A 10,899-nucleotide genomic window follows, 5' to 3' on the forward strand; every position below is an offset into this window, starting at 1 on the left:
GTTGTTCGTCTAAGAAGGACTGCTGCTGACTAGACTATCACAAGGTTATATCACTTTCAAGAAATCTACTCTAGGAAAAAGAAGGGGAAAAGAAGGGGAGGGAGGAGGGGGAAAACTATATTAAGACAAGAGACACTAGACTTGCTCATCTTCAGTGGGACGATAGAGACAAGCCATACTTCAAAATGAAGCAATTAAGAGGAACAATTCTCACTACAAAAACACTGAGAAGTCATGGCTTGAGGGTCTGGGCTTCAGCCAATAGGGATCTCACCAGAGAATTTGGGGCTCATTTTCTTGAGGCAAAGTACAGTGAGGAGTCAGGCCTAAATTTTCCACTTATAGAAAAAAAAAATTTGCCTGAATGCACTGTCATGTGCTTAACTGATTGATGACCAGCACCAAACTTGGCCCTTTGGCCGTACCTCACAGCTTCATTTTTTCATGTAGCGTTCTTTTCCTTTTCTTTCCCTTTCCCCTTTTATTTGAATAATGTCTGTGAAAAACCATTTGCTTCAGTTCCTGACACGAGGCGGTTAGTTTACACTGGAGGCAGCTGCTTTGTGAGCTTGAGCCAACCTGTCTTGTCCTAGATTCATTGCAATCTGGCCAGATTGTCTCATATATTTTTAGTTTATGATGATCTCCTAATGCAATTCTAGCCTCTACGCAAAGTCCTTCCAGCAGGCCAATGAGTAGCTCAGGTTAATGAACTTCAGACCAACTAACTGGCCATTAATCTTCAGGAAATATCCTTCCTCTCTGTAACATATGTAATGTCAATTGGTGTCCTGTGCTGAAAAGAGCCATAGTGACACTGCTCACAAGTAATCAGAGACATAAACAGATCTAAAATATAAAACCTAAAAGCAAAACTAACTCCCTCATTCTTTCCTCCTGTCAGAAAAGCTTTGTCAGGGGAGGAAAAATTATTGTTTCCTTTAGTTCTTCGATACTTCTGCTAAGCACTAGCACACCCCAAAACTTCCTCATCATGAATAGTCTCAAAATAAATGAAGAAAGAGAGTTTGAAAAGAAAAATGCTGAGCTAATGCTGCTTTCTCACCTTGACTTCAGTTAGGAAATATCTGCACTTCATTATCACCTGGAAGAATGAGTTGGTGAGGAAGCTATGCATACACCTCACTGAAACAGGGGTATTTCCAGTGGAATAAATGAGTTTTAATTTGCCCCATGGGGAGGTGGGAGACATGATGCTGAAATGGGGCTGAGGAGCCTGGCTCCATCCTGCCAGGAGCTCCTGGCAGGGCTCGTAAATTCATAACGGGCTGTACTGCCAAAAGTCAAAAGGTTGATCTGCTGGTGTCCTGCCATCTTTCCAAAAAAGTCAGCTGGACGTAACTGGCACATGCATGATGTCACATCGCTGAAATGAGGTGTCACCTCCCTGCAATTGGTCAGATTTAGTAGAGCCTATAAAAAAGATTACTCTGAAGCTACTGTCTGAAATAGTAAAACCTGGAGCCAATTTACTAAACATAATTTATTCCAGGCTCGTTGTTGCAATAAACAGAGCTCTTCAGCCTTCTGAAACACACAGACAGTAGGAAGCTCTGTGATTATAGGATTCTTTTCACATCATTCAGCTTAAACCTATCTTACTGCAAAATCTTGCATTCACAAACACTGTAGGTTTCTGACTTCTCCTGGCGTCATGAAGTCCAGCGCTGTAAGAATTGTGACCCATCTGCAAACAACAGTTCATGAAACTCTTAGTTTAATTCCATACAGAAGACCTATACGGAATTGGAGGATAATTTAAAACCTCTTTCTAGCACTAGTTTTTCCAGGCCATTTTAAAATTTGGAATTTTGTCCTGTAGTTAAGAGAACAATGAAAACAGTCTGCAGCAACCAGAGAAAACATGATTAACTAAATGGTATGGCTCAGTTATTCTGAATCTAACAGTAATGTTATAAATTGCAACTACTGAAAATCTAGAGCAACTTTTGACTTAGTTTATGTTGCTTAAAAAAATTAGACTAGAGTAGACTAGATTAGACTAGACTAGAATAGAAAAAAGAAAACTGTGTGATAGTCACTATGGACTTATAGGTAAACTGAGTAAGCTACCTGGGCCATTCAGTCTCATTATGTACACTACTATCTCTAATGCCAGAGTTTTTCTTTCTTGTCATCTATCCCTGTCTGAGATCTTGCTGGTTTATTTTATTTTACCAACCAAACAGCATGAGTGGCTTGTTAAATAAACATATTGCTTTACAAGACTAAATAGCTACAAAAGGAAACAAAAAATACCCCATCCACAACTCAAATTTATTGAAAGGTACGTTGGCTCTTTACTCATATTTTATCTATACTTTATATATATACATATAAGTTTAAAGCATTTTACTTTAGCTATAACTATACAGGCATATGTTTCCAATGCATTTATCTGTAGTAGTCTCACCTATAAACTATCATACATATTCCTAAATAAAAAATACCATGGCTGTCTTCTGTGTAGTTCAAAACTATTTTATAATCATGAACTGAGTATTGAATATTCTGTGTTAATAAGAGGGAAAACTACAAGCATATGTGAGTCAGGCTGATAGCTCATAAAATAAAATTATATCTCCAGACTCACTTAACATTCTTAACTTACTTCTTAAATAACAAGTACGACATTCATCCAAAGCACAATGAAACTATGTTCTTGTACCCCTTAGATAGACTGTCTGTTGATATTGGCAGAGGAGGCTTTTCTCTTCATTGTGAAATCTCAGTTAAATCTAACTCAACCCAAGAACTGGTAAACAGTATTATTCATCACTATTATCCCATTTATTAAGTAGCTTTTGTACTGTTTATAGTGAAGCAAATGCTCTCTTCCAGGATTCTGAAAAATACTTCTTTATACAAAAAAAGCCAGTTCAGTATTACATCACTTCCCAACACTAGCAAACCTTATTGAATAGAAAGAAGATGATATAATAAAAAAAAATTACATAAGGCTATAGTAGGTGATATTTGTTTCATTTTGTTTTGTTTGCTTAAATCATTGCGTTTAGTATATCTGGTTTAGATTAGGTTTTACCGTAAAGCAGATCTTGCTATTGTTAATATCCAGATGAATAGTAAAGACTCATAGGAAGCACAGGCCAGCTTATAATGAGTTTTACAAAGCTTTACAGGCTTTACCTTTACGCAGGATTTATACCCTATTCATTCAACACCAGTAATCTGTAAGGCAGGAAAAATCTCTGCTCTGATTCCCACTTGAGAAGAGTCAAATAGAGCAAAATAAAATAAAGTGACTGAGAGACAAGGGAGATGAAACCAAGGGAACAAAAAACAAAAAAAGTCTGTTTGGGTTTTTTATCTGATAATTAATAAACCCCTCCGTTGGACAGAAAATATGTTTGCAGATTACACTGGATGTTTTGTTCATTAAGATAAAGATAAACTCAAGTTAAAGTAAAAATTATGACTAAGGAAGTGAAAAGAGTAATTAAGGGACACACTAATTTGATCTATTTTTTACAGTTTTGTGCATCTTTCTGAAGCTAGCCTACTGACAGAAGCATTTATAAAAGGAGATAAATACTGATAAGAATGGGTAACCTTTATAGAGTGGTTCATGTCACACTGCTATGAAGGGCTTATCTGACCGTGAAATTTACTATTGGGTACCTAAAATTATACAAATAGGAAATGAGCACTGTATCTTCAAAAGATATCAGGATATTTTACAGGTCAAAGTTGGTGGAGTTAGGATTACACCCAAAGGTTTCACATAGACATAGAAGTAATACTTTCAGAACATGACAGACAGACATGTCATATAGCACTAGAAACAGTGATTCTGAGTTTTGTCTGTGGCATCTTTTGGACGCTGTATCTTTTGGATATATAATGCATAAATCCAGGACCAATGATAAAATAAATGTTACTCTCTAATCCTAATTCTTTGTATATTTTGTCTCCTTAAAATTTTATATAATTTTACATTCCATAACCTGTTTCTCAAGCACTCTGTCTATTTCCCAAGAAAAAGCATGGCATGGAAAGCTCCTTGCCATCTAATAGCGAGACTGCAAAGAGGAGTTAAACAGATGAATGAAATGTCCAGCCAGTCAGATGTGCAACTCACATCTTTCACATACAAATATCTGCATATCTTTCACCCTAAAGTTAAATGCATACTTAGATGGATTTTTTTTTCCTTTTTTTCTTTTTCCTTTGGTGGAAGGAACTGTGACTTTAGATATCATGTCTGTAATAACAGCTTCTCATCGTCTCTTTATTTAGAATGACATAAGAACACCCTAAATGTCTGATAATTGGAAAAAAAAAAAAGAGGAAAGAAAAACAAAAACACAAGCCAAAAAAAGAAAGCAATATAGGGCACGATTTAGCAATATGTAAGAATCAAAAGGAATCCTAAGCCAAACCTCAGTGTTACATTATTTTAAGTACAGCATGTTTCCCCAGCAGTCTTAAAAAACCTCCCAAGCTATGAAAAGTGATTCTAAGATGGGGTTTGTAACTTTGGTGTCTAAGAAAAGAAAAAGGCAGTAGGACAAAAATTCCTAGGGGCATTAATGAAAAGGTAGACTAGATGAAAATCGCTTCCTGCCGAGTACCGTGACGTCTGAAGGTTTTGGAAGAGAGGCAGAGAATTTTCCCCTGAACTGTCTGTCACCACCTGCAGTACTTGAGGTGGCTTTGGCTCAGCTCTGAATAAAGTAGGCAGGGAGAGAACACATGCAGGAAGCTCTGCCTGTGGAACAGCCTTGGCCTGCTGTTGAGAAAATACTGAAAAGCCAAAAAAGTGTCATAACAGCTGTCAGGAGAAAGAAATGCTCATTTCGGAGAGACCTGTCTGACCACTTAAACGCTAGCAGATTGCATTTGTCCTGCTAAAACCTAAATGAACCCCAGGCAGCACTGTCAAGCCATCTAAACCACTGACCGTGCAACAACCATTCTTACGCTGGAAGAAAGATACATCTACAATGGCCAACTCGAAGGAAGGATTTCAGTCTCTTTTTCACCTCGAGAAATTCTTGCCAGTGTTTTGCTATGGAAAAACTGCTCTCTGTACCTCCTTTCATATGAGACCTTCCAACATCTGCAGGGATAACTACTGGCAATGGAGTATTTTACACTTTAATTACTCGCACAGAGACTTGCCCTACCAGGTATTTTGTGTGCTTGTGAAAAGCAGCAAGGTAAATCATTGTACATACTCTGAAAGCATATAGACAGTGAGCTGTCTGTATGATGTATCTACAGATGCAAGTAGGTAGGGCTCTTTCGTCTTTGATCCAAGTAGTCCAGCTTCTATCCTTGCATGGCTCCATTAATTCCATACTATTACAACAATGAGTTACACATTTCTGCATGAGAGGCACCACTAGCCAGCCAACTCTGTGTGCAGGCAAAAACACCCTGGTTCTGCCCACATCAACCAGCCCATTCATACAGTCATAACTCAGGAGACCCTGCTAAAAAAAAAATCCAATCAGAAAAATCCCACAACAAACCCTCTCCAAAACTGAAAGAAATAAAGAAACAAGATTCACATTACAAATATATTTATGGTGTTAATTTAATTTCACAGTAAATACTTTATTGTGCTATAAATTGTAGCTAGATTTATCTGATGTAAGCTGAAATGTACTGCCAGATAGTTTGGAATTGTGCTTAAATGCTTGTAGACACTCATAGATTTCCCAGCTGTATCTAAAAGCTAACTGTGGGACTCTCCCAAAATACTAAGATGTTACAAATATTAAGGACAGGCAACCGCATGTCATGGTTGGCCACTTAATATAATTAAACTTTTTTTGAATTATTTCTTTTGTACTAATCCTCACAGGATGTTTCATTAACTGCCAGTATTACTTAGTTCATTGTCAGTTGTGTAAAAATCTGATCTGGTAGTTTTCAAAAGAATTCAGACTAACAGTTAAGTGATGGTTTAAAAATGTGCACTTCATATGACAGCTGGGCTTTGATCAAATATGTCTGCTGTATAACCAATGGCATATTTTTGTAGAATTCCTTTCATCGACGTATGGCCTCATTATTAGGTGCACTGCTAGTGAACTCTGTGTAGCACAGTCTGCAGGGCTTTAATATATAAACTAAGTATAGAGAGAGACATGCCACAAGGATTTTAATTTCCACTTCCAAGAAATTTAGATTTAATAATTCATGACTGTAGACTTGAACTCTATTGGAGTAGGTTTTTTTATATCCATTGACCAACTAATTTTGGATCAACATTTTGAACAGTGATATTTAAAATTATATACATGTGAATGTGTACACTGCAGTGCAGTGATTGGTGTTGGCACATTAATCCACTTATTTTATTGTTAGGCTAAATGCATTTGCTTGCTTTCTATTATTTTTTAATGTTTGATTTTATTGACATTCGGAGGGTGTGTGACAGGGAACTAGCAGAGTCACTGCAATACATTCCATTTGCAAACTTACACAATTCACTAACTTAATGTGGACCTATTTCCCTTGACAGTTTTCCCTCAGGTATCACCCCAGCAGTTTAAAAGCTTTAATGTCTCCATTCTCTATCCTCTGTTCATGCCATTAGGAGTTAATTGAATTTCTTTTTTCTTTTTTCTTTTTTTTTTTTTCATGTTACCATGGGAGATGACATCACTGGTATAAGGTCACAGCAGCAGTTAGGACCAGTACCCACATCCCCTCGATGTCCAGGCAGTGCCTTAGTCACCCGGCCACCCTTCTCACCAGGGACTACAGACTGCTGGCTGTGATTCCTGTGGTGAGATCCGTGACTCACATACCACTTCTTCCAGTGTTTTACTCTTGATTTAAGCCCTTATGCAAACTGTAGAAAATTACAAGCAATCACAGCTTCATTTTCCATAAACAAGAACTTCCCAGAGCTGTGTAAGGAGTAATGTGTGGCCAGGGTGAGTTCAAATAGAGATTATCAGAGTTTTAATACTCCTGTGTTCACTGATCACCAATTTTACCATTTCCAAGGGTTAGTACATGCTGCTATTAGATCCTACAAGAACTTTCTGCTTGTGTTGCAGAAGAAATCAATTTATAATTTGTGCAATAGAGTTGTTTTCCTGATCTATTTTTAAGCTGCTTTGTGAAGGGTGCTAGCATGACAGTTCCTGGAATCTGAAACAGCTATACTGAAAAAGAAAACAAGAATTCAGGCATCACCACCTCCATTCAATGCAGAACTATTTCCACTTTGGTTTAAAACCACAATAACTTTCCTTTGTCTCGTGAGGACAAAGTAAGGACACAGAGTGCACAGATGAATCAATACTTCGCTGAAGAGTAGCAAAGCTTTTTTAAACAGTTAACCAGTTAGTTACCACCTCTAATTTCCTTTTTTCCAATAGATACTTGTCCCCCATGATGATGGGACAGCCTCAGTCTTGAGGCTTCATTCTCTACAGGGATGGTTGACACTGGAACAGGGGCTTGGAGAAGATGTGGATTCTCCATCTTTGAAGACAGTTGAAACTAGACTGGGCAAAGCTCTGAGCAATGTGATCCAAAGCTGAGGTTATCCATCATTTGAGCTGCAACTGGAACCATGTGACTTCCTGATGTCTCTTCCAACCTATTTTTTGTCTATCAGTTCTTTTAACACCTAGAGTAATAACTGAACTGGGTCACACATTGAAGGTCTTAAGCAGCATCCAATGCTCTGACAGCCATCAGTCAGCTATTCCTGCTCTCTAGTGACCATGCTTACTTTTAGAAGGACTCTTTCGATGAGGACAAAAGCCCACCTGATCTTCTCACAAATTAATTCCTTTATCATTGAAATATGACTAAAATCAGGAATGCTTTTCTTTTTGTAAAAATGTCTGAAAGCTGTAGTAACTCAAGTGCTAATTCACAAGCAGATCATAAATCCTTGTATTAAGAATGGCAATGTGTTCACAGGACAAGTGAAGTACACACAGAATAGGTACAGACACATTATGAGCTACATCATTCAATATTTCAAGGCTGTCAGACATTTTTTGCCCATGCAGTCCTAGTTGGCCCATGAGAACTAAATGCAGAACTGAGTGTCAAAATTATTGACAGTGTGTTTGAAATAATGCTTTTGTCTGCACTTATGAGACAAGATGGGGATTTCTTCCAGTATTCCCCCACTGGAGCTGTAAGAGGAAGCTGGGTGAGAAATACCACTGGACAGACTGCTGATACTCAAAACCAAGCCAACGGGTTCTACTCATCCAGAAGACAAAATATCATCTGTGTGTTCCAGCCTGACCTCTCTTTTCTTTCTAAAATACAACTCCTTCCTGCCCGTCTATTATCTCCCAGATGGATCAAGAAGTGGAAGCCACTGTAGTTAACATATTAAATGTTTATCAAGGTTATGTGGAGAAAAATGACTAGAAAGGATTTGGCCTCCATGCTGGCTAAGCTACAAAAGGGATATGGTGGAGAAGATTAAGTTGTGTTTCCATAGCCACAGCTGAGCAGGTGGCAAACATCCACCACAGGTGCTTGTTCTGTAGAGGATCCCACTCCCTGGTAAAACAGGCACCCCTAGAGAAACCAGGGCTTGAAGTTATCCAGGACTCTTCATGTCAGATGAGCCCCATGCAAGTTTATGAAACCTCTTGGTATCATCATGATGAACTATGTTCCTTGAGCTATTCCCCACCAGGCTTTAGTGCGTTTAAACCACTGACCCCTTGAATTAAAGAGGCAGACTTCTCTTTTCACAGCTGTGACTTAACACAGGGAGGAATTCGGGGACATCTGAAAACAAAGCCAGGCAGAATTTAAAACAAAATCCTTCAACGACAGATTTAGAGAGTGATGGCTGCAGCTGGAGCTTACAAATATAACATCTAACTAAATGAGCATGCATTATATAAAAGCCTTACATGGACAGACCCTGTGAAGGGCAATTTCTTCACAAGGAACAAGATAAACAGGACTACTAGGAAAAAATCACCAGAAAAACTAGATATTGGTTGTTCAAAAGTAACCTTCGTCCATGGATCTTAATAAACTCAGTGGTAATCACCTCTATAATGAGGAGATAAGGGATAACCTGTTAGACAAATCAATTCTTGGGCTTTTTCGTTTGTCTGTTTTTCTTAATCTACAATGCAAAACTGAAATTCCTGTGCTTGGAGAGGAAGAAAAAAAAAACCACTAGCAAGACATATAATACCTTTCATATATTCAGTTTTAAATGCAGAGTAACTAGTACATACATAGTTGACTCTTTGAAAAGGAAATGTATTCCTACGATTTCAGTTTCACAGCTGGGGAAACTGCTGCTAATTGTATTCAGCAACCATCCTAGCAAGACTTGAAGTGAATAAGGAGTGGAATCAGATTATGTTAATTCATAGTTATCAATGCCACTGTCTTAAAATATGACATACTTCTTTCTATCCAGCCAAATGGGCTACCTGACACAGCATATCAGTTTTAAATAAACACAAACAAGTGGAAGATGGACTTTATAAAATTCCACAAATACCTTAAAGATACTCAAGCACAGAACGTGGTTACAGAGAAATAAACTTATTGATCTCCTTCACATAGTACTGCAAAAGCAAAACAACAATGACTTCTGGAAACTCTGCTTTCCTTGTCTGCCCAACTTGCAGTTATGGCACAGGAAATAATATAATGTACTTGCACTCAGACCCAGGACTGACTGATGTCAAATGAAGTTCAACCATTCATATTAATGGGGATCACCATTTGTCTGAGGGAATGGAAATCTCTTAGACCTTAGGGTCATGAATTGACTAGCTATCGAACATTTCCTCTGTTGTGCTGAGCATCCTCCATCCTCAATGAGATCAGCTATCTACACCCTTAGTCCCACTACAGCTTCTTTGTGCTTTTCCTGAGGCACAGCAAGAGTTCATTGCTAATTCTTTCTGCATAATGTGCAATGCAGGGTAAGGTCTCACAGCTCCCTTTCTAGGACACACAGAACAGTCACATTTCTCCTGAACCCAGGAAAAGCAGAGACACATACAAGCAAATGGTGAGGTTTTTTATATTCTGGAAATTTGCAACTTACTAAGACATATTGTTAGAGAAGTGCCACTAATAACAAAAAAAAAACCCAATGAAAATATCATCTAAAAAGAACAAAGATGACTAAAAATTTTTTACCAATAAAATTCTTGGCAAACTGCTATCGTCTCACACCATTAATAAAGTGGGAGGAGGCAAAAAGCAGTTTTTCTTTCAGATGGAGTTTCTGGAAAAACACCTACGCATAGCATTTTTTCTTGACAGGTTCCAGAGTATCTATAAGCTCATGGGTTGTAATCACTCTAACGATCAGCAAGCAGTTATTTCACATGGCTGATATAAGCCTGTGGCTGATATCATCTGCCAAAACACTAAAATATGCAAAGAAAAACACTTCTTAAGTAGAGCAATTTTGGGAGTAAGGAGAGTTATAATGTTCACAATCATCATTAAAATTTACCATAGTAAAGACAACAATAATAACACTGATGACTGTAACTTTCTAAAAAAACCCATTTTTTTGCAACAACAATCCTGCCAGTGGCAAATTTAAATTTTATGGATGATAAAGAAGTAGGCTGTTTCCAGTAACATTTACAAGTCATAACCCAGCTCTGTCAGTCAGGACATGCAGAATGAGTCAATTCCAAAAGCCCACTCAAACCTTGGCACCTCTATTCCTTTAGAGGCACCTCAGCCACATTGTTGTTTTTCAGAAGTGCTTGTATAAACATTAGAAAACACAAAACAATAAAGAGATAAGAATCCAGCATGCAAGGCCAATCCTAACAAAAGATGAGACAAATTAAAAAACCTCACATGATTAAAATAAATGCCTTATGTGCATAATAAATTTCAGTATTATGACTCATTGAATTGACT

Source organism: Apaloderma vittatum, unplaced genomic scaffold, assembly GCF_000703405.1.
Source record: "Apaloderma vittatum isolate BGI_N311 unplaced genomic scaffold, ASM70340v1 scaffold3697, whole genome shotgun sequence".
In the NCBI taxonomy this organism is placed as follows: domain Eukaryota; kingdom Metazoa; phylum Chordata; class Aves; order Trogoniformes; family Trogonidae; genus Apaloderma; species Apaloderma vittatum.